Source organism: Hylaeus volcanicus, chromosome 8 (genome assembly GCF_026283585.1).
Source record: "Hylaeus volcanicus isolate JK05 chromosome 8, UHH_iyHylVolc1.0_haploid, whole genome shotgun sequence".
Lineage (NCBI taxonomy): Eukaryota > Metazoa > Arthropoda > Insecta > Hymenoptera > Colletidae > Hylaeus > Hylaeus volcanicus.
Genome location: NC_071983.1, coordinates 14778432 through 14799689, shown reverse-complemented (window position 1 = coordinate 14799689; position 21258 = coordinate 14778432). Strand labels below are relative to the sequence as shown.

The window sequence follows — 21258 nt, the reverse complement described above, 5'->3', positions numbered from 1 at the left end:
GAGTTTTGTTTTGACTAGTACAATTGGAAAAGGACCACTTTAATGGATAATTGAAAGCGTTTCAAACAATTTAATATATATTTTCGATAACTAGATTGCGGATGTTTATGCATTTATGACAAGTGAAGCTGTATGCGTAAATGTATGATGGTCCACATAAATGCAAAAATATGTGAAATATTAGTAATGAAGTATACGTTACACTATTACACTATAAGACACACTTTCATTTAAATCTGAATTATTCATCCAAATCGGTAAAAATATGAATTTACACAAATATTCGCAGACTCGTAATAATTTACCACATGCAACTTGTTATTTTTACATTAAATCGGACAAATTGTCAATAATAATTTTCGTCCGTCGATCGAGTTGTCAGGCGAGGATCATAGTCGCTCGGAGGGACTTCCGGTTGTCGTAACTACTGTAGAACCTTCGCGCACCTTGAGCGACGAGTAAAAAGTCTGATCGTTGAACCTGTGCGACTGAAAGCTGGAATGCTGAGGTAAATGCACTCTCGAGATTGCTCTTTAGGAGGACGCTCGTTACCCAAAATGCATTTTGATATTCGAACTCGCGAGAGTCCTTGGGTATTTCGGGTACGCGACTCGTTCTCCCTTTTCCACCACCCTCTCCAGGACATTGCGTGAATTTTATGGCACGGGTTACGTTGGCCAGGGCCAGATGGCGGGGATCATCGTCTTTTTTATTATCCTGCAACGAGGAAGAATCCTCTCCGAGGAAGAGAGAGGGTTCCTCCTCGAAAGGATTCTTTCTCGAAAGAACGAACGGAAAAAAGGAAGTCCACGAGCCGAATTCTCGTAATCCTGAAATCCAGATATCCGCGGCTCGATGGGCCACAGCCCTCGACGATTTTTGGCAAGAATTTCGGCTAGCAGTCGTGAGTCACGCGTGACCTCAGCACTTGGTTTTCCAAGCGTGTGACGATTTACATTTTTACCGGATCTTGGAACAGTTAAATGGGCACGGTGCTTTGTGTTTTCGATGATTTCGTGGCTCGCGAGTTAGTTCGCCTCCCTGTTCGTGTATTGTATTTATTTGGTTGATTTATAAATAACTTCCGTTTCTTAACCAGTGTACAAATTTTCTCGTTAATTGCAAAGAGGCGTATTTGATAATTACGCGTGGATTATACCTAATTGGCAAATAACTGTGTATGGATTTGAAAAATAAGGATCACGTAATTACGCGTTACCGAAAGAGGTTTCTCGGAGTTTTCATCAGAACTCAAATTGCTCGTGATCAAGTAAAAGTACGTGTACGTCGATACACGATAATCGGTTTAACGTGATTGGTTTTCAGAAAACTGGTTTCATTAATCCATGTTCTTCCCTTAGAAAAATCTTTCAGTTTAATAACTAGCATGTCTAACTATACTTTTTAGTTCCTTTTGTCGATGCTCATAAATATCTGGAATAAATTGCAGTTGATAAGACGAGATCTTTTGATCGAATATATACTTCACTTTTTTCGTAAAAATATTATTACGCTTTGATTACTTTAAATCGAACGAGAATTGTCAAAAGTATTTCTAATATTTCTGAACATTGTATCCTCAAATCAAAGTAGAACGGTTTAACATTAATTTAACTATTTAGCATAGTATTCACCAGTAAAAATGATATTTAAAATATTAATAAAAAAGGAAACGTATAATTCATCTTTATTACTTTGTATGATTTAATGAATTAAAAACGTAGAAGAACATTGTTTAATATCGGTTATTCAATTGCAACAGCAACGTTCAACCGAATGTAATAAATAATGTTAATTAACGTTTTATTATCTGAATACAGTTCTCTTCGTAAGTATTTTTTAAGAGGTTATGATAGTAATGTAAATGTACCGGGAACATCGAGATTTAAATATGAAAGAGTGCAGTTATTTCGTGGCCAATGCACGAAGAGATGTTAAGAAAATGCTACTTTAAAATCGGCAGGGTGTAAGTCACTGTCAGAAACAGAGGTGAACGAACAAAGTAACCAACGATGAAATGGATGAGATGGTGAAAATGTAGCTTCGCACAGAGCATACTACACTGTTGACATTCTTATGAAAACGATGCAAAGATTGTAAAGGAATGATTAGAAATTAATAGGTTTTAGCAGAAAGTTTAGCAGAAATGAAAGTAATGTACAGGATAAAAAGATGTAAAAGAAGAAAATAATTCTCATAATATTCCTGCATAATATTGCATTAAATATAATATTAAAATCAGACAGAGAAAGAAAATTTCACTGATACGATAAAAATAACAAGAATATTATATTAGTTACCTGCTGAGCAAAATTTATAAATCTGAATTTTTGTTAAATCGTTCTATTTTTATTAGGGAATACAGTGTTCAAAACTATTAGGGTACTTCAGAAAATAAATTGAAGTATATAAATTAATACATTATTCGAAGGACCTTTTTATTCTGCTTCGGAAAAAATAATAAATATATCTCTCTTCCTTCTTGTTTTTATTAATCGTTTCGTCCATTTTTAATGGCGGCAAATTGCTAACTCGCAACAAAAATATATTTCTATGTCTGGAATTATAATTCACGCAGTCCATAATCCAGAAATTGTTTCGTCTGATCATCGCTTCTTTCGAGCAATGGTGGACCTTTAGAGCTAGAGATGATTCAACTCATTCAATAACGATGACGACGTCAAACATGGACGAGGAAAGCTTTTTGTATCCGAAGAACATGGAATACCATTCCAGAGGAATACAGTTGCTTTTAAAATAATAGCAAATAATAGTTCTTGAACTTATGTTTCGTAGTAGTTGTGATTTAGTTAATTTAAAGGAAGATGTTCATGTGAAAGTCAATTATCAGTAATTTTTTAAATAAAATTTTGAAAATCTATATAAAGTGACTGATCTTTATATGAATGTATGATTTCATTGTTTTGTTTGTTTACTCCAGTTAATTCAACCATAAATATCACATAAGAATACGTATTTTCAAAATTTTATCTAGAACATTACTGGTATTTGATTTCTACATGAATGCCCTTTCCCAAATTTTAAACTTATCTGGTAAAATAAAATATTTTTCTCCAGGTGAAAATACAATAATTCAGTTATTATACAATTATTAAAGCAACATGACTTTCGGTATCGAGAAGAGTAGTACAAATAGAAGCAATATTTAAAAAAATGATGAAGCCACGTATTTAGATGTTATCGTCCCGTCTAAGAGGAACACTGTACGGACAGTACGATGACTGGAAAGATCTGCGAGTACCGTCTTATCGAGATAAAATGTGAAACACTATGTGCACTCCTGACGAGAATTCGTTAGTTGCTAGACTCGTTCCAGAAGCTCTGTACAGTTGTGAAAATTGATTGTTTCGAGATATGCTTACTAAACAGTTGTAGAGACATAGTACTAGAAATACTTATTGCATCATTCGAACATTTAACGAATATTTTTGCCAGGAGTTAACAAAAATTTATAAATGCTGAACTTTTGTTAATTCGTTCTATTTTGATTAGGGTATACAATGTTCAGAAATATTAGAAATATTAAAACGTATTATCACTTCTACCACAATTAATGTTAGCATTGGGAAAATATTATTGTCTTATGCTTAACTAGGTCATTGGTTAAAGTTTGGTTTTAGAATTATTCGTTAATCTTATAAAATATAAAACTATTCTCTTTTAATGAATGAAAGAAAAAATTCCATATGAATATACCTTCGTATGACAATTTAAATAATTGAAAATTGATGTTAGAGTTTCACGAGTCACTTGTCGATTCAAGCACTTTATTATTTAAGGCTGTCAACTCAAATTTTCAAGTGATCTCAGCTATAAGGAAAAAATGGCTCCAGTAAAATCAAGTTTGATATTAAACTATTTATCAACGATGTGGTTACAAGAAGTATACAGGGTGTTTCGTTCAAAGAAGAATGGTTAAATACCTCATGAGGGGATGCAGTTAGAAAAAAATTATTTATTCCATACAATTTACCTCTTGGTATTAAACAACATTTATGTTTTAAAATATTACAAATATTTTCTAGATAGTTTCATCTCCTCAAAATGTATTTTACCATTTCGCTTCAAAATGAAACACCCTGTAGATATTACTTCAGACAGTGCATACGAAGAAGCTCTGCACGAATATACTCAGCTACTTTTATTCTCGCGTTTCACACCTGTTCACGAATTCATCCCATGAAGTGGAAGGGTAATTAATTACACTGACAAGGATAATGAACATATTTACGCCCCGTAACATGCTTGCAAATTACTCTTAGACGTGTTGAAGCTGCACACGTATATCTTATGTCAGTTTCCTTTATTCGCTTCCAATATCCGTGTAATTACATTAAGCCCGCCATATACGTGGAACATCTCTGAAAAAAGATTACGGGACACATCGTAGGCGTTCGTGATTCGAATTTTCGACTCCACCGGATCCTTCTCGAATATTTCACGCGATTTCAAGGCGTGATCGAAAAAATAGTTCTTTTCCTCGACGAAACAATTTTTTTTTTATTAAATATTCCCTGTAGATGCAGTTATTATTCAGTGCACTTATCTTTGTTAGGCTCCTGTTTCAAAGGTGACTAAAATTACATTCATATGGCAGATAACAAATTAAACCAACCAATTTTTTTCGTTTATTATTCAATTATATAATGAAATTTTTATTTATTCTATTTTTATAAATTAATTTACTTATAATTGTATATGGTATTTTATACGTATTTATATATATATGGGGTTTTAGTGACTATATTTAGGTACTATATTGTTATATAGCTTCTGGATACAGTATTGATATATAGTATAGAGAGTGGGCCGAATAAGTGTGACAGGTCCTAATTTAATTATCAGTGTCTTCAGAGAAGAATGTCACAGGGAAAACATAAATGATTCAAAGAATATCCCTCCTGTATTTGTAAACCAATCGTCTATAGTTGTAGGTCCAATGGCACATGCATTCGATAGCTGCAATATCTTTTTACATGGAAATTCATAATTTTCGTTTACATCATAGATTGAATCCATTCGCCATTTTACGTAAGCAAGTATTAGCGTAAAGTAATAAATAAAAAAAAATAAAAAAAAAACGATTAGTTCACGAGTAAGAATGGAAAATATTTCATTTTCATTCAACTAGTTAATTACAAAAACGATGAAATATCAAACATTGATCTTCTTTATGTACTAAGTAATAATATCTTTTACCAATTTGTATAAGTATCCGTGAAGATGAATAGTTTATTTACGATATATTTTACGAACATTTGAAGAACATGGTCTCGTTTTCAATCACTAAAAAGTTCCACTTCTAAAAGTTACCGCCAATCTATCGTCAAGATTAAGGATCGCCGTGTAAAGAATATTAAAATGGACACCGGAGCCTAATCTGACATATATCCCGGACGCTTACAGTGTTAAATCATCTATACCGCGATTAATGTGTCCGATCGTTTTCGTTCTACCATCCTTGTATCCTCTTCTACGGTGTTAACCCTTTTCTTCCTGTTGCTCTTGTTTCGGGGAACTTTTCGCTTAAAGCTGTCCGCAAGGGCTACCTAGCGATGAGACTGGATAATCGACGAGAACCTGCAGGTTGTCTCCAAAGCGAAAGAAATCGAAAAATAAGGCACGAAAGGAACGAGAAATATGAGCTCGCGGCGGTGGATGCGAAACAAGGCACGCGATGTGAAACGAACAAAAATAAAACGCACGGTGAGTCAAACGGAAATGGACCAATGGACCAAAGTTTAACCTCGAGCTTAGCTCAGATCAAATGAACAAACTACTAACGACATATTTCACAAAATCATTTCAATTACAACGAGGTAGGAAGAAAATGGGCTAGAATTTCAGTTCGTTTGTATCGTGAGTAGTATTTATCTGGTATATTTGTATTTGCAATGTGTGTGAGTTTCTCGATATTCTTGTGACGAATGTGATGTCTATATTATTTTTATGAATTTAAGTTTCTATAGTTTATTCAGGCGTGCAGTTTTAGTGATGTTATCGTAGCAAACGTAAGTTTGTGATGTTCTTGTGACGATTGTGATTTCTATATTCCGTTTATGAATGTGAGTTTTCGTATACTTTATTCAGGTGTTTGGTGATGTTATCGTAGCAAATGTGTATTTACGATATTTTATGTGACGAGTATGATTTCCATGTCACTTTGTGATGTAGGCAATTATGTTCCCTTTGCAACGAGAATAATCTTTGTGATGTCTATATGATAATTGTGATCCATTTAAGATTATAAGTATTCTTGTAAGTGATATGTGATATTCGTGAAATTTCTTTCATAAAGGTGTTACTCTGGTATTTTGTGACAGTTGTGATTTTAGTTGTATTTTTATTATGAGTTAGCTTTTTGTAACCATTCCAACGAATGTGCTCTTTTTGTTATTTACGTAATAGTTGGAATACATTTAAGATTATGAGTATTCTTGTGGTGTATGTGTGATATTCGTGAAATTTTTCTCACAAACGTGGCTTTGTTGGTAGTCTGTGATAGTTTTAGTATGCCTAAATTTGGTCTGTTGCAAACTCCGTGTAATATTATTTGTGAAAGAACATACCGTCAATACACAGACATAACGCAGCATCTAGGCATTATAACGCGAGAAAAGAAATTTCAATTATGACGCGAGAAATGGAAAGGGAGAAAGGTGTAGGCACGCCCTTTAGTACAATTAATTTCGACGACCGATCGTCTTAACTGCGAAGTCGGATAAGGGATTACTCGTGCATGGTGCTGAATCAGACTATAAATTTGACGCGGCTTACACGATCTACCACTTAGCTCCAAATACGACGGCGATATCTCTTAGACGCGCATACTTAAACACTCCCCGATGCGACGATCTTCGCCGCGAGTCTTGAAACATTTCAATTTTCAAGGCAGACTGTGACGGACAGCGGAGTGCTGTTTCGAATCGCATCTAAGAAATTATTATCATGTCTACGTCTGGGTCTTTCTCTCTTGTACCTTTGTATTTCCACTGTTCGTCCAGAGGAATGAAATGGTAATTGTGTGAATAAAATGAAGTGCGTATTTTCGTTGAAAGGAAAGCTTTTTCTTTCTTTACGAGACGTTCAATTTTCCTTTTATCGATGATGCGAGACTGAAAAAAATAGAAATATTCGATATGTTTCTTTAGTCTTATACTTTTCGTGGATAATTCACTTTATTGTGACAAGAGTACGTTTTATTTAAATACCAGTGAGTATAACGTAATGCAAGTAGCAAGTGGTTTTCATCCACGATTTTAATATTTATTCTACAGATTTCTTTCTCGAGGTTTCGACTATTTGCCAGCTTTCTTCGAGAAGTTCAAAATTATTCTTAATTCACTGTCTAATTTTCAAGGTGTAATACTTCGTTGTATCGTATTTTTTTTATAATACTTTATGAGGATTGAGGTTCTTGTTTATTTATCCATGTCAGTCTGAACATTAATTTGATTTTTATACATATTTTGGGAATAACGATATTCTGAAGTCATAGAATTTGTCAAAATGATACGTGATCTAAGAATGTTTATTTGCAGCATTGCAAATATGTATCACTTAACAGCTTCATTTTGACCAATATCTTGCTATATCGTTATCTTAAAAATCCTTTCTACAAAATTACATTTATACTACAGGTAACTACATGGTAACTACATGTTTTTGTTTTGTGTATAATTTCAACTCAGATAAATTACATATTGCCAACAAATTAGAGGAGTATATGAGTTAGAAAAATTTAAACTAATGCGGTGGTTAAACAGTTTTTTTTATTCTCGAGAAAATCACCGCGGCACAGCGGTTGCGGAGCTCTGATTTAACCAGTTTAGTGGTTTAATTACCAGTGAAGTCAGTTTAGTGTTAACTCGAAGTCAGTTTAGTGTTAACTCGAAGTTATTCGAATAATACTTGGTGCTGTGTCTGAAATGTCACGTCGAACAGAGAGCCACAGGGATGCGAATGATACATCGGCGATACGTTGAATGAGACGTTGATAATTTGTTTCTCATTGACGGACGTTTATCTTTCCCGTGGAAAATACTTGTGTTACACGCGAGAAGTAAAACAGGTATAGTGAGGCCACTTTCTACCGGTTCGTTAGGTACAACGTAGGTAGATGCACTGCAAGTTTTAACCGAAAAGTAACGCAAAGAATTTTTCCTCGTCTCTAATCGGTAACGGGTGCGCCTGTATGGTAGAAGTTTAAGAGAAAGTGAAATTACTTAACTTAACTTCGACGATTGCGATGCAAACAACCAGAGCTTACGTGAAAACTTGAATTAACCCCACTCGACGAGGTATTTTTACGTTGCTAATCAATGTGTATATATATGTATGTAACATTGAGCAGGTATGCATAATATGAGAAAGTGATTATAGCAAATCTGCATATCGTGCTGTCGAATATTAGTCAACATATTATACAAACTAAGAATATTAACTAACGATGTTGATAATAGTTTTTTCACTCTATGTAATAGAAAAATAATTTACTCGCAGATATCTTGACCACTTAGAAGAACTAACGAAGTTGAACTTTAACATTTACCAATGACATCTATAGAGAGTTCACAATTATTATTGTTCAGGATAACACAGATAAACAAAAAAAGAATACGATTGACTTAAATACCATATCATCTTTTTTGACAAAGACAATTATTTATAATTATCTTGGGAACTAATCAATTTTTTCTATTTGACCCTAATTCTCTTCTACGTAGAACGACGAATGAATTTAATATATTCAAACAAATATGCATTTCCATTTTTTAAACAAATAATGCAAGTACCGATTGCACGATAGGGTGTGTCATTTTAAAACAATATTTTTTTTTAAGTGTCGATTGGAAAACTAATAGTAGATAATGAAATAAAAGTTTTCGCGCTAGATAGAAATGTTTATCTCAATTACAGACATGGCTCATCGAAAATACAATTTTTCATTTGAAATACAGGGGAAAAATGTTTTTTTTACAAGTTATAGTTAATGAAAAATATTCTTGAAAGGAAACCAAAATTTTCCCATGTATTTCAAATGGAGAATCGTATTTTTCGATGAGTCAAGTCTGCAATTGAGATACACAACTTTTATTCTTGCACAAAAATTGTTGTTTTATCACTTACTATCAATTTGTCATCCACTTGAAAATAAAATATTGCTCTAAAAAAATAACAGATCCTATCGCACATGCATCATTGCATATATAACAAAAATTTACTCTTGAAACTATTCGTCTCTTCCCTTTGACATTTTTCTCTAAAGACACCGATAACGTAGTTGTAACTTGTCACAGTCATTTAGCATGCTCTGTATACATGTGAATGACACGGTGATCAATGTATATTAAGCTCGTACCGTCGTAATCCATGTACCTGCACGTATTCTAAAAATATCCTGAAAGCTTCCGAAAGCGCAATCAAGCACCGAAACAGGTTTGCCACTCGATCTTCCTTTGGTAATAATTACGTTGTAATTCAGGTAGTCATCGACAGCGATTACGCTAAGTGCTCGTATCTTTTATTCTGTCGGCTCGTACAGAGAGTACCAAACAATCTGTCGTGGAAAAAAAGGAACAGTTCGAAAGGGGTGGTCCGGCCATTTCTCATCGGCTCGAGCGTCAACGATGCCACGATGAATTCGAACAAGCGTTACGGTATCTGAACGCGAGTTGTGCATTTTCATTACTCTTTCCCTATCCGCGTGGGTATGTCCAAGAGATTTTAAGCACTCTTGAGAAACTGAGGCTTTGTAAATCGCCAAAAAGAAGGAGAACCAAACAGATAGGTCGACGCTCGTTCTTTTTACAGACTTCTTTTATCCGATTATGTCTACTTTATTCATCCGATAGCTCAGCTGTTCGAACTGTTATAATTAGACTGCGGGGCTTTGGGCAAAATAAAATCTATGCAAATGAACCTTCGATAATTGAACCTAAATGGGAATTTATTTTACTCTGCAAATATTCTAATAAGAACATTACTTTGAATGTTTTGTTCTTATTCTTGCGTATTGTGTGGATTGTTGTGTGTTTCTTGCACATTCTTTCCTATAGATGCATAACTATCCGCAGTCTAATTACATTAATTCTATATTTCTGATTCCAAGTAAAATTGTAATAATTCTATATTTTTCATTCTTATTTTTACAAATTTTATTGTTTCACCAAGTTTCACTATAAGTTAAAGTTTGAAATATTTTTTTAACTCTGACCTTATACTTTATCTGTAAGGACTTCTTATTTTCTATCATTTTTACTCTATTCTTTCCTATTTCAGTTTTTTAGATGATTTTTATTAATTCGTCTATCGACTGTCTGCTTTCAACTCACAAGCATCAGACATAATTTTTGTTTAAAAAAACAGAGTACTCTTTTTCCAATCGGGATATCCGTTGTAACGTTTGAAATTAATTATTGTTAGAATTTAGTATAAATGACAGAGAGGCTTATGAGTAGAAAATATTAAAGATAAATGTTTGTTCAATTCTGTAATTATCACGATTGATATAAAAATGATAAATTTACAAGCTTGGATGCGTAAAAATGCACAATGAATATTTCCTCAATAAAATTTGTTTTAATCCATTTAAAAATTTTGGAAAGAGTAATATACAAAACGAAATCAAGTTGATTACAATTTAGTATTGAGATAGATCTGATATTATCTAAATATTCCAGATATTCCCTGAATTCAAAAGAAGGTTTTGATACTTTGAGACGTAAAAACATTTCAATTTCACGTAGTTTAGTGTGTCGATCTTCTCATTACCCAACTGATCGGTTGTAGGAGATGCCTTCAATTAATTTTACAATTTATATTTCAATATTTCTACGTACAAATACATATAAAAATTGAACAAAGCTAACATTTCCGTAACTTGATCATCCAAAATATTATCAGGTACCCCTACCAGAGATCGTAACACTTAAATATTTAAGGAGACACGTAATTTAACAGGATTTTACTTAAAAATAAATAAAAAATGTATTTCTTCCTGAGAGGGTACGTCGCACAGTAGTCCGGATGAGCAAAAACCTGGCCAAAATTAGAAGGAATTTTCGGATCTTCGTGAAACTTGGTGTTTTAGGGTTATTTGGGCCGCTAAGTACGAATCTGGTATGAGAATTTCAAAATTTAAAATGGCGGATCCAATATGGCGGATCAAATATGGCCGTCACTTATACTAAACAGTTGTTACATTTTCATGAAACTTGGTATTTTATGATTGTTTGGGCAGCAAATTACGAATCTGGTATAAAAATTGCAAAATTCAAAATGGCGGATCCAATATGACCGACATGTATATTAAAAATATTAAATTATTATGAATTTTTTATGAAATAGGATTTCTAGATTTATAGGGAAACATAATTAGAATACATTGGCAGAAATAACAATAATAAATTAATGTTAAATTAAAATTAAGGATAATAAGGTTTGTTTTAATGCCGCGTAAACAGTCTTTCTTCTTTTCCTTATAAGCATGGACTTTAAATTTAAATAACTTAAAATGGCGCAAATTTGCGCAAGTTTTCTCAATTGGATATCATACCTGACATGTTACTTTATATCAAGAAACTTGGCAGAGCGTGTCACGCGTTGACTATCATCTTTGTTTTCCTTCCGATTCATCGAAAGGTAACTAAAATTTATACTATATTGAGAAGGGAGTTACAATAGTGAATCCAAAGATATTTTACTTTGTTCTTGTGGAAAGTTTATATTTACAATATCTACTTTTATGGTAAAATTATTTACATATGAATCTATTGAGGATAAACTTTCTGTGACACAATAAACATGCGGCACTTTTCACGATATCAAGCAGCATGAAATTTCGTCAACTTTGAACCCCTGTATATCAGTAACCGATTACTATTTTTTAAAATTTCAAACGGCATTTAATCCACTCATATATATACAACACACGCACAATATTGAAAAAAGTGTGTTCGAAACTTCAAAAATTGCATTTTGGTCAGGTTATCGGCCATCGGGACCACTGTGCGTCGTAGAGAATTTAGTCGTTCGCGAGCGACTGGGTCTCCAGGTACCGCCAAAAAAAAGGAAAAGCAAACAGTTAGGCTTTCCAAAGGGCATCGACATTAATTCTTTTTATAGCCGTCCTTCCACGCGAATAACGAGTGGCCAAGGAACAGAAAAGGGACTGGTAGCGAAAACACGAATAAAATGTGTAAAACGAAATTTTATTTGCATCGATAAATATACGAATATGGCCGACCTATTCGTAGAGTAAATTCCATGAATTCCGTGGATTTCATTTATCTTTCTGTCGGGGTTCAATGGAGAGTTTCGAGGGACTCGTTCCCTCTTTCGATAATCGGGCTACCTCGGACGTTGTCTAAGCTGGTGGATGACGAGACGAAACCCTTGCCTTCTTCGAACCATCGTAAACGTTCTCTGTATTTTTTCCCAGTTCGCGCCCGCAAGAAAGTTTCTCTAAAGATGTCTGAACGATGAGTTAGGTTCCTCTGTATCCTTTTCTTCATTCGCTTGCACAGTGGCTCGCAGTCAAAATCGTCCACCATCGATTTCCTTCTTATCGTTGGTCATAAGATGTCAGATATGAATAGGATAGCTTTACGATAAGTATAATAATTCGAATGGTCCCTTGACGAAAATTAATCAATTGTCACAGAATTTTGACAATGAGTTAGGTTCCTCTGTATTCTTTCCTTCATTCGTTTGCACAGTGGCTTATAGTCGCAATCGTCCACCATGATTTCTTCCAAATTTCTTTTTCATCGTTGGTCATAAGATATCAGATACGAACAGGATAGCTTTACGACAAGTATAATAATTCGAATGGTCCCGTGGCGAAAATTAATCAATAGTTAGTGTTCGTTCAGGAATTTTGTTCATATGTTGCGATCGGTACGTTTTATAGTTCTCTACAATGGACAGGTCACGTCATGATCAATGTATTATGTTATACTTGTTTAATTTTGTCTTTTTGTCAGCTACAATATTACAATAATGAAAATATCACATACCGTTTAAAAACACGTGTCGATCTTGAAATCTCGGAAAATATGACAGTGGGATCATTTGTTTGTCTATCGTAATCAAGTATCTCCTCTAAACCAAATATTTTCCTCTTGAACGTAACTTCGTATCATTAAATGATTTTAGACATAAAGTGTGTAAAATTCACTCCGTATGTTAAACAGTATACTGTAGTGATTATAACGATTGCATGGATCCTTGAAAATGCTCACATTATATAGAAATATAGCAAATGTGATACCTACAATTAATCGTATCGTTGTAATAAATTATACATTTGTTGAGACTATGTAACATGTACTATAACACGGAAAAGGAGGTAAGAATATACAAAAATCTAAAGGAATACGTGATCAGATATAGCATTAGAATTAGTTTTGAAAGTAGTTCACAGAAAGTAATTTAATTAGGTTCAGACACGTAAATAAATTTTATTCTTACAATCACTTACATTTACTATTCGTTCAATTAGATTCAAATAACGAAATGCAGTAGATACATAAATCAATTAGATTCAATTAAAACTAGGTGACCCAGTTGTTCTTTCAAGTGTCGATATTTTAAATAAATTTCTATTTTATACTAGACAGGTACGACAATCTTAATTAAAAAAAATAACTTCAATCCCGATCAATTCATTTTTCATGCAATTTTAAATCCAATTTCAACGACTACTCGTTGTGGATTTCAAAAAATATCACAAACATATGATAAAGACAATTTTCCCATAACTATACAATTTCAAAATCCACAAAAAAAAAAAAAATATCTAAATAAAACAGAACAGAAAATGCTTAATAAACTCAATCGTTCCCAAAATTACTCACGTACATTCGCTAGATAACATCGAGAATAAACGCCAACTACCCCCGAGCGTACCCACAGCTTCGCAGTGCTACAAACTTGCGCCAATAAATTATTGTTTCAACAACATATCATCGAACGGCCGGGTAGAGCAAAGCAGGATATAAATAATCGATATACTAGCCAGTTCGCAGCTTATTCGCGAAAGGATTGCGCCGACGGTAAGTTCGGCGAGTGCAACATTACCAAGAAATACATCAATTCCGAGAAAACAAACTCCCTCCGCGCAGGATTAACATTCCTTTGTTGCACCGCGAAGGTGGTTCGTTGCGGTTTCACCGGAGATGCTCGTAGTCTGCACAGAAGGTCAAAGATCCATCTTGCAGATGACTGCACACGCCGAGTTATTCCTTGCACCGATTCCGCGCTTTAATCGCGTCTGCGCCTTCATCCAAGGATTTTGCGACGATCGTCACGCGCGTCTTTACCGTTACCGTACACGCGTCACGCAATGCGTTTACCGAAAGAAAACGCAGTCGTTCGTTTTTACTTTCGGACTTGCGGTGCGGGACGAAACGATAGTTCAATCAACCGTTTTGTTTATATTTAAATATAAACAGGCTGTACACGTTATGTGTAATTTATATTTTAATGTACGAAAGGGTGACGCGGTTGAAGCAGACAACAATGGTAGAGGAGTACAGAACATTCGAAGGTCGATATGATGGATTTTTTATCGGTGGAGGTGTAGAGTACAAGGACGAGTGGAGTAAAGGAGTAAAGGAGTCTTATGAAATTATACATGTTTTATAAACTAGGCCACAGAAATTATAAATTTTAAACAAATTATACAGAACATTCAAATTGCACTTGATTTACAAAGTGTGGAAATAATAGTAGTTGAGACATTTAAAACAGGCTATAAGTCACCATGACTTTTTAAGATTATACAATGTGATTTTAATTTTGTAACACCCTAGCTGGGAAAAAAGATAAGTTAAGAATATTAAATTCAGCTTATAACATCGCAAAGGAATTGTATGTTTCGAGTTCGGTTATCATGGACTATCCACTAACATCTCCATATTTGGAATTATGACTAAGATATCCTTCTCAGAAAATAAAAACTGAAAAGTTACATTAAGATACAGCGTTTCTCCCTTCCTTCTACTTCAGCGTTGCAGCGTCCTGTGCCACCTTAAAGGACGAACTGTATCCGATGCCCTATAGATTCTTTCTAGAAGCACGAATCATTCCTTCTATCAGCTCGTTAATAACACTTTTGACGAGCTGTTTCAGTATTAGGGAGCGAAGATACTATTAATAAAAGTGACTCGTGAATTACCAAAGCATTCCGTGATACGTATTAGGACGTTTGATGGTCTGCGTGATGTTCGATACGACGTGAGACTTTCCCATGGGTTGACTAGACAACCTAATGAAGCGAATGCGTTTTGGGCGAAGGAAAGGACGATCATGCAGCGATAAAACAATTAAAAAGGAGCCAAAGGACCAGCGGGATGAGACGGTACCGCAGGAGGGTCCGACCAACACAGAGAAAAATAAAAGATAAGAGCAGAAAATAAGAGGAGAGAAGAAGTGGTGGACTCGAACTCGTCAAGGACCAGAGGTCCTTGCTCTCCGGGTCATAGCAACCACAGACTCACAACACTTTCTGCACTTCCAAGTTCCACAGAGGCTCTCAAATTTATCCTATTTCGGGCGACTCGTTCAACCCCTTGGTCTAGAATACTGATCATTAACCGTTGCAACGATTAAGCGAGATGTTGATTTTAAAGTGGACGAGTCCACTTTGTAGAAAAAATTAGTTAAAGCTAAATCTTATTTCAAATTAATATAAAATTTACGTTTTTAACCAATTCACAATTAATGTCTTGTAGTATCGGTATAAATTTTGTACTACTAACTTATTCGGTTAATGATATTTGAAAAGCATTGATTTTGAAAGTAAACCCATTCAGAATTGTTTAGCAATTCTACTACAACTGTGGTGACTTGGCAATATTGGTAAAGTCTTGTTTGATCATAATTCGGATGAATAATAACATGACGGTAGTATTACTATTTTTATACGAGAAAACTGGCCCTATTACTAAAACACAATATCAAGATAATTATTTGAATTTTTAGAACTTACAAATGGAAGTAATTTCTCGATTACGAATACCTTTGTGACTTAATTCATACTTGAAATAAACAATAATTAGCTGAATCTGTAGAATTGCTAGATGTCTACACATGAAAAACATAACGTATAAATCTTGTAAAATTTCCGCGGTGTACTTTAAAAGAATTTTTTGCATTGGTTGCATGATACAGTATTATCAAAATTGGGGTTTCATGGTAATTGAGAATCGCTGATTTAAAATCAGAAATCAAACATTGCAGCGGTAGCAAGGAACAATTTTATATTCCACGAGTTTTCAGCGACTGACGTCTTTTTCTTGAGAATCGCTCTGTAGGAGGATGCTGAGTTATTTCCTGTCCAGAGAAGGAATGACCTTCAGCTCTTTCACTGCGAGGGATGAGCGCGCTCGAGGAATGCACACAAATGAACCTTTATGAAATGTCTACTTTCGTCCTATAAGTTGACACGTAACAGATTGCAAAGAGATCTGAAAGTGATAAAGTTCTTCTACTATTTGGGAGATTTACTATTCGTGCAGCCCTTATAGAAACATTTTTCTATAACGGACAAAATCAATTATTATGAAAATTAAATATAAACAATCAATATATCAGGCCATACCTTGTTCGAATATACATATAGTGTTTATTAAAGAGGACAGACCCCGTATAAATAATAAATTCTGAATAAATAATGTCTGATAAATAAAGTCTTGTACGAAACCTATTTCAAATACGAGATACACGCATTTAGCTACACGGTTTTCCTAAATACATGCGATTTTTATTGTTCTATGTATATACGAATCATCGCTACAATAATAATCGTATGTACTTAGGAAAACCGTGTAGCTAAATGCGTATATCTCGTATTTTAAATAGGTTTCGTTCAGGACATTGTTTATCAAATATTATTTATTCAGAATTTATTATTTATACAGGGTCTGTTCTATTTATCAAACTCTATATATTCAAACAAGGCCTTATCGACCTTGTAAGAACATTCTATTGTGATGGAAAAAATTAAGTATTGATCAGATTAAACATGAATAATAGAAATATGAAGTGATATAGTGACGATTACATAGAAAAATAAAATTGCTTGGTATTAGGAATGTCACATGTGACTCATATCTTAAGGGGGCATTTCATTGTGAACGCACAAACAAAGCATATTTTCGATCATTTTTTTCTCAGGAACTATTGCATAAAATTGAATGAATGTTTTTTCCCCCTAAAGGTATAATTAAGGAAAGTAAATAAAAAAATTTTTTTTGGTAAAAAATATTTCGTCATTTATTTACAAAATAATATGCATGTGTGCAAAAAAAAAAAGTTATCCGTTGGCGCAGGTGATTTTGGCTCTCCTGGTAATCTGAAACAGAAAATCGAAATAGTTTATTAAACTATGTCGTCACACCTATCGTCGGAACCTCCAAGTAGTTGATATTTTGATTTTTACTTACAATTTCACCTGATTTACGGTACGATAAAAGTGTATTTTTTCTCTCTTTTACAAGAAACGCTGGCATTTTGTTTATTTTCGATGAAATAAATAAGTGGAGATTTCGACGATAGGTGTGACGACATAGTTTAATAAACTATTTCGATTTTCTGTTTCAGATTACCAGAAGAGCCAAAATCACCTGCGCCAACGGATAACTTTTTTTTTGCACACATGCATATTATATTGTAAATGAATGACGAAATATTTTTTACCAAAAAAAAATTTTTTTATTTACTTTCCTTAATCATACCTTTAGGGGGAAAAAAACATTCATTCAACTTTATGCAATAGTTCCTGAGAAAAAAAATGATCGAAAATATGCTTTTTTTGTGCGTTTACAGTGAAATGCCTCCTTAATTGAGTTACGGTTGGGACATCCGGTGATTTAATGACGTTTTCACCATATTTTTTACAATCCGCAAAATAAGATGTCTTACAGGAGGGTGTTCTGATCCGGAGACGACCGCAGACAGATACGTGTTGCAAAGAACAATTTTTTTTTATAAATTAATGTCTAATTTACATAATTGTAATACGGAGTTGAAAGCCTTAGTAAACGTGCCAGCGCGCTTGGCGTTTGTGCACTAGAAAGCATTAGATGTTTCCTTGGCAATTGGTTTTTATTTCACGCGAACATGCGAGAGACGTAATGATGATTTGACGTGGTATAAAGTAATGTTTTCTATATTTAGCTTTCGTGACTCTGTCCAATTTGCAGTAAACGGCGTGTTTATGCAGTAATCATTTAGATAAATTAGAGTAGAAACGTTAGAAAATATTTTAACGTACTGCTCTAAATACAAATGTATGCGACTTGAAGAAACTTTTGTCTCTTCTGTTCTTGTATTATGTGCAGAGCAATTTGATATTAAAGAATAATTACTATCGATAAACGCGAACAACATTGACATAATACATAATTATTTAATTATTTTATGTTTCGATTACGAAGTTGTGTTTTCATATTATTAGTATATAAAGTCAGTTCTTCACAAAATCGTCATCGGCAAAGATTAAGAATATAAATCAACCAAAGAGCATTTTGTATACAAAAGAGACATCAACTTACAATCTTTACAATAAGCTTTTATTTAATTGATATTTCAACCCTTTGCATCAAGTTATTTTGAAATTCTGTGAACAATGAAATATTTGTATGTATGTATGATTTGATTGGAAATATTAATAAGTGAAACTATAGTACACAGAAACTTTTGAAATATAATAAAATACAATCTTTATTAATTGTATTATACAAGTGAATGAGTATTCAAGGATTAAGAATTTTAGGGTTAGGATGATAAAAATAGTAATAATATAAAAGTAAAAATTAAAAGCCTCTTCGTTGATAATAGCGATCGAAACTTTGAATACATAATTATATAATTGGGTATTATTCGTGTTGCTCGAGATTAACAACAAAATCATAGTTCACATGGTTTCTAGAAAACCTGTGACCAGTTTTGCTCGAGCGTTCGAAAATTGCCTGTCTGTAGGCGCACACTCGCGTAAAAGGTTACTCTTTAGGAGTCTTTTTAAGAAACAGGGAGTATTTCGTGGTTTTTGCAACACTAACTAAAAATGTTTACAATTTACATTAATATTTGGATGTGTTACTTTTTTAAAATTAATTTTACTACTAGTTACAAGAGAATTGTGTTGCTTTAATAAATTACATAACATTTAAAAACTTAACAGAAGTGGCATGGATGCTATTAATCAACTATTTACACTTAATGTTCTTTAATTACAGTAATTTTCATATTTAACTTCCTCGTTTAATTATTAGGTGTAGAAATTAATTCTGTACCTTTCTATGGTAAGCTTATCATTTATTTATAAAGGAAAATCATACAACTTTTAGTAATTTAGCATGACAAAATGACGAGTAAATACTTCTGTTTAAACAAAGTATAATCCGCAGTCATAAGTAGACTGCGGATTTTATGACTTTATGACGTAAAGTAATATAAAAAACGTACAAAAAATATACATAATTTATGTTGAATATAATCTATTAATTGACGTTATAATAATGATATCGATATTTCGTTTTGCATGAGTGCAAATACGTTTTTGTTATGTTTAACATGTATTTGTCATATTAGCTTGTATCATAAATGTATAAAATCCACAGTCTAGACATAAGTAATCGATTGTAAAATGGTACATACTTCATTTATACTACTATCAATCTCAAAGTACACTTACATACAATCTGTTAGACGAATGACAATTGACAACATTTGATGGATACTAAACTTCGTAGATTTATAGTTACATTGTAATGCTCATCAGGTTGAGATTTAGGTTGGTAATTTAACATAACAAAACGACGTGCAAACATTTCTATTTAATCAAATGTCATAGGTAATCGAATCTAAAGGTACATAATTAATTTCTCCACTTAATATAAATATTGTTAATCAATAGCTCGGTTAATTGTAGAACTTAACAATTAACTCTTAGAGTTGGAATCGAGGGTGAGATCGAGGGGAGCGCGGGGATACAAACGTTCACCGCGAGAGACTTTCGAAACCCATTGGCCATTGTTTCATTCTTATATGTCTCGTTTCCTCTTGTGACCATTCTCACCGAGCATCGTGATAATCTTTGTCTGGTAACAAGCCGTCCTTAGTTAAATACATCTACATTTCCACACGAGGAACCAAGGTGAAAATCCTTGTTAAATTCTATGCCGAGCTTGAAGCGTTTCTTCTTCCGGGAAGTATCTTTGGTTCTTTACGAAATCTTTTCCATTTTTGTCTTTATGCAAATTCGTTGATTCAGTTTTATGAGAAAATACCACGTAGGCTTACAGACAATAGTACTCGTCGCTGACACTTTTAATATTCTCGTTTTTATATTTACCGATCCTTTCGAGAAGTCGTTGATAATTGCGATTTGCTTTAATTTCTGCATTAAAGTATGAAGATTAACAGGGTCGCTAGAATTAACCAATTTACAATATTTGCTGTGTTAAACTCTAACGCTTACCTGGATACACGAACCCATTTGAATATTCATGAGCAGTGAGTCAATTAGAGACTAGACAGTTGTTCATTAATTCTACAGTATTAATTTAGTGATTTCTACATCCTATTATCCTTCTCTTATTATCCTCCTCTAACTTTTCAGTTGTAGAGTTCTCGGGTCAAGTAAAACGTTAGAAACGACTTGATAAATGTTAATTTAATGTCACTATAATATTAATATAATATTGATTTAGTCTAACAGTTTTACTAGTGAGAAAGGTTCAATCATACGTTCGTTCGTAATCAATCATGTCTAATACATTTTCTTCACTACAAGAAATAAGTAATAGTAAATTTAAATATACACTAGAAGATATTTCATGTAGTGATTAATTAATAATATTTTTACTTTTCTAAATATCCGAATATCGCGAAAGCTCACAGGGTTCCTCGATGTCATTGACTTGACGTAATATTCAGTTACAGCTTTAGTTCGAAAAATGTCTTCTGTTCAAACACAGCGAAAGTGTTAAAAGCATCGAGCGATGATTTGTGCTGCCGAACGTATTTGTACAGTCGCTTTCTAAGCGTCGTTGCTGAAACATCTGCAATTTCGAATCGACTCGTTGGCAGACTTCGGTTATTGCTCAGCGAATATCGATTAAGACACTTTTCTTTCCACGTCTCCACCAAACCGCGTGGAATAATCCGCAAGTTTTGCAAAATTCTCGAAGCATCGTTAGGAAGTGAGTGAAAGGAACGGAAGAGCAG

General features: G+C 33.6%; 1 protein-coding gene across 1 annotated transcript in view; it reads left to right on the top strand.

Annotated features, from left to right (window-relative positions):
- Positions 1-21258, top strand: part of LOC128880838 (protein obstructor-E-like) — a 111490-nt gene that overhangs the window by 58130 nt on the left and 32102 nt on the right. The window lies entirely within an intron of this gene.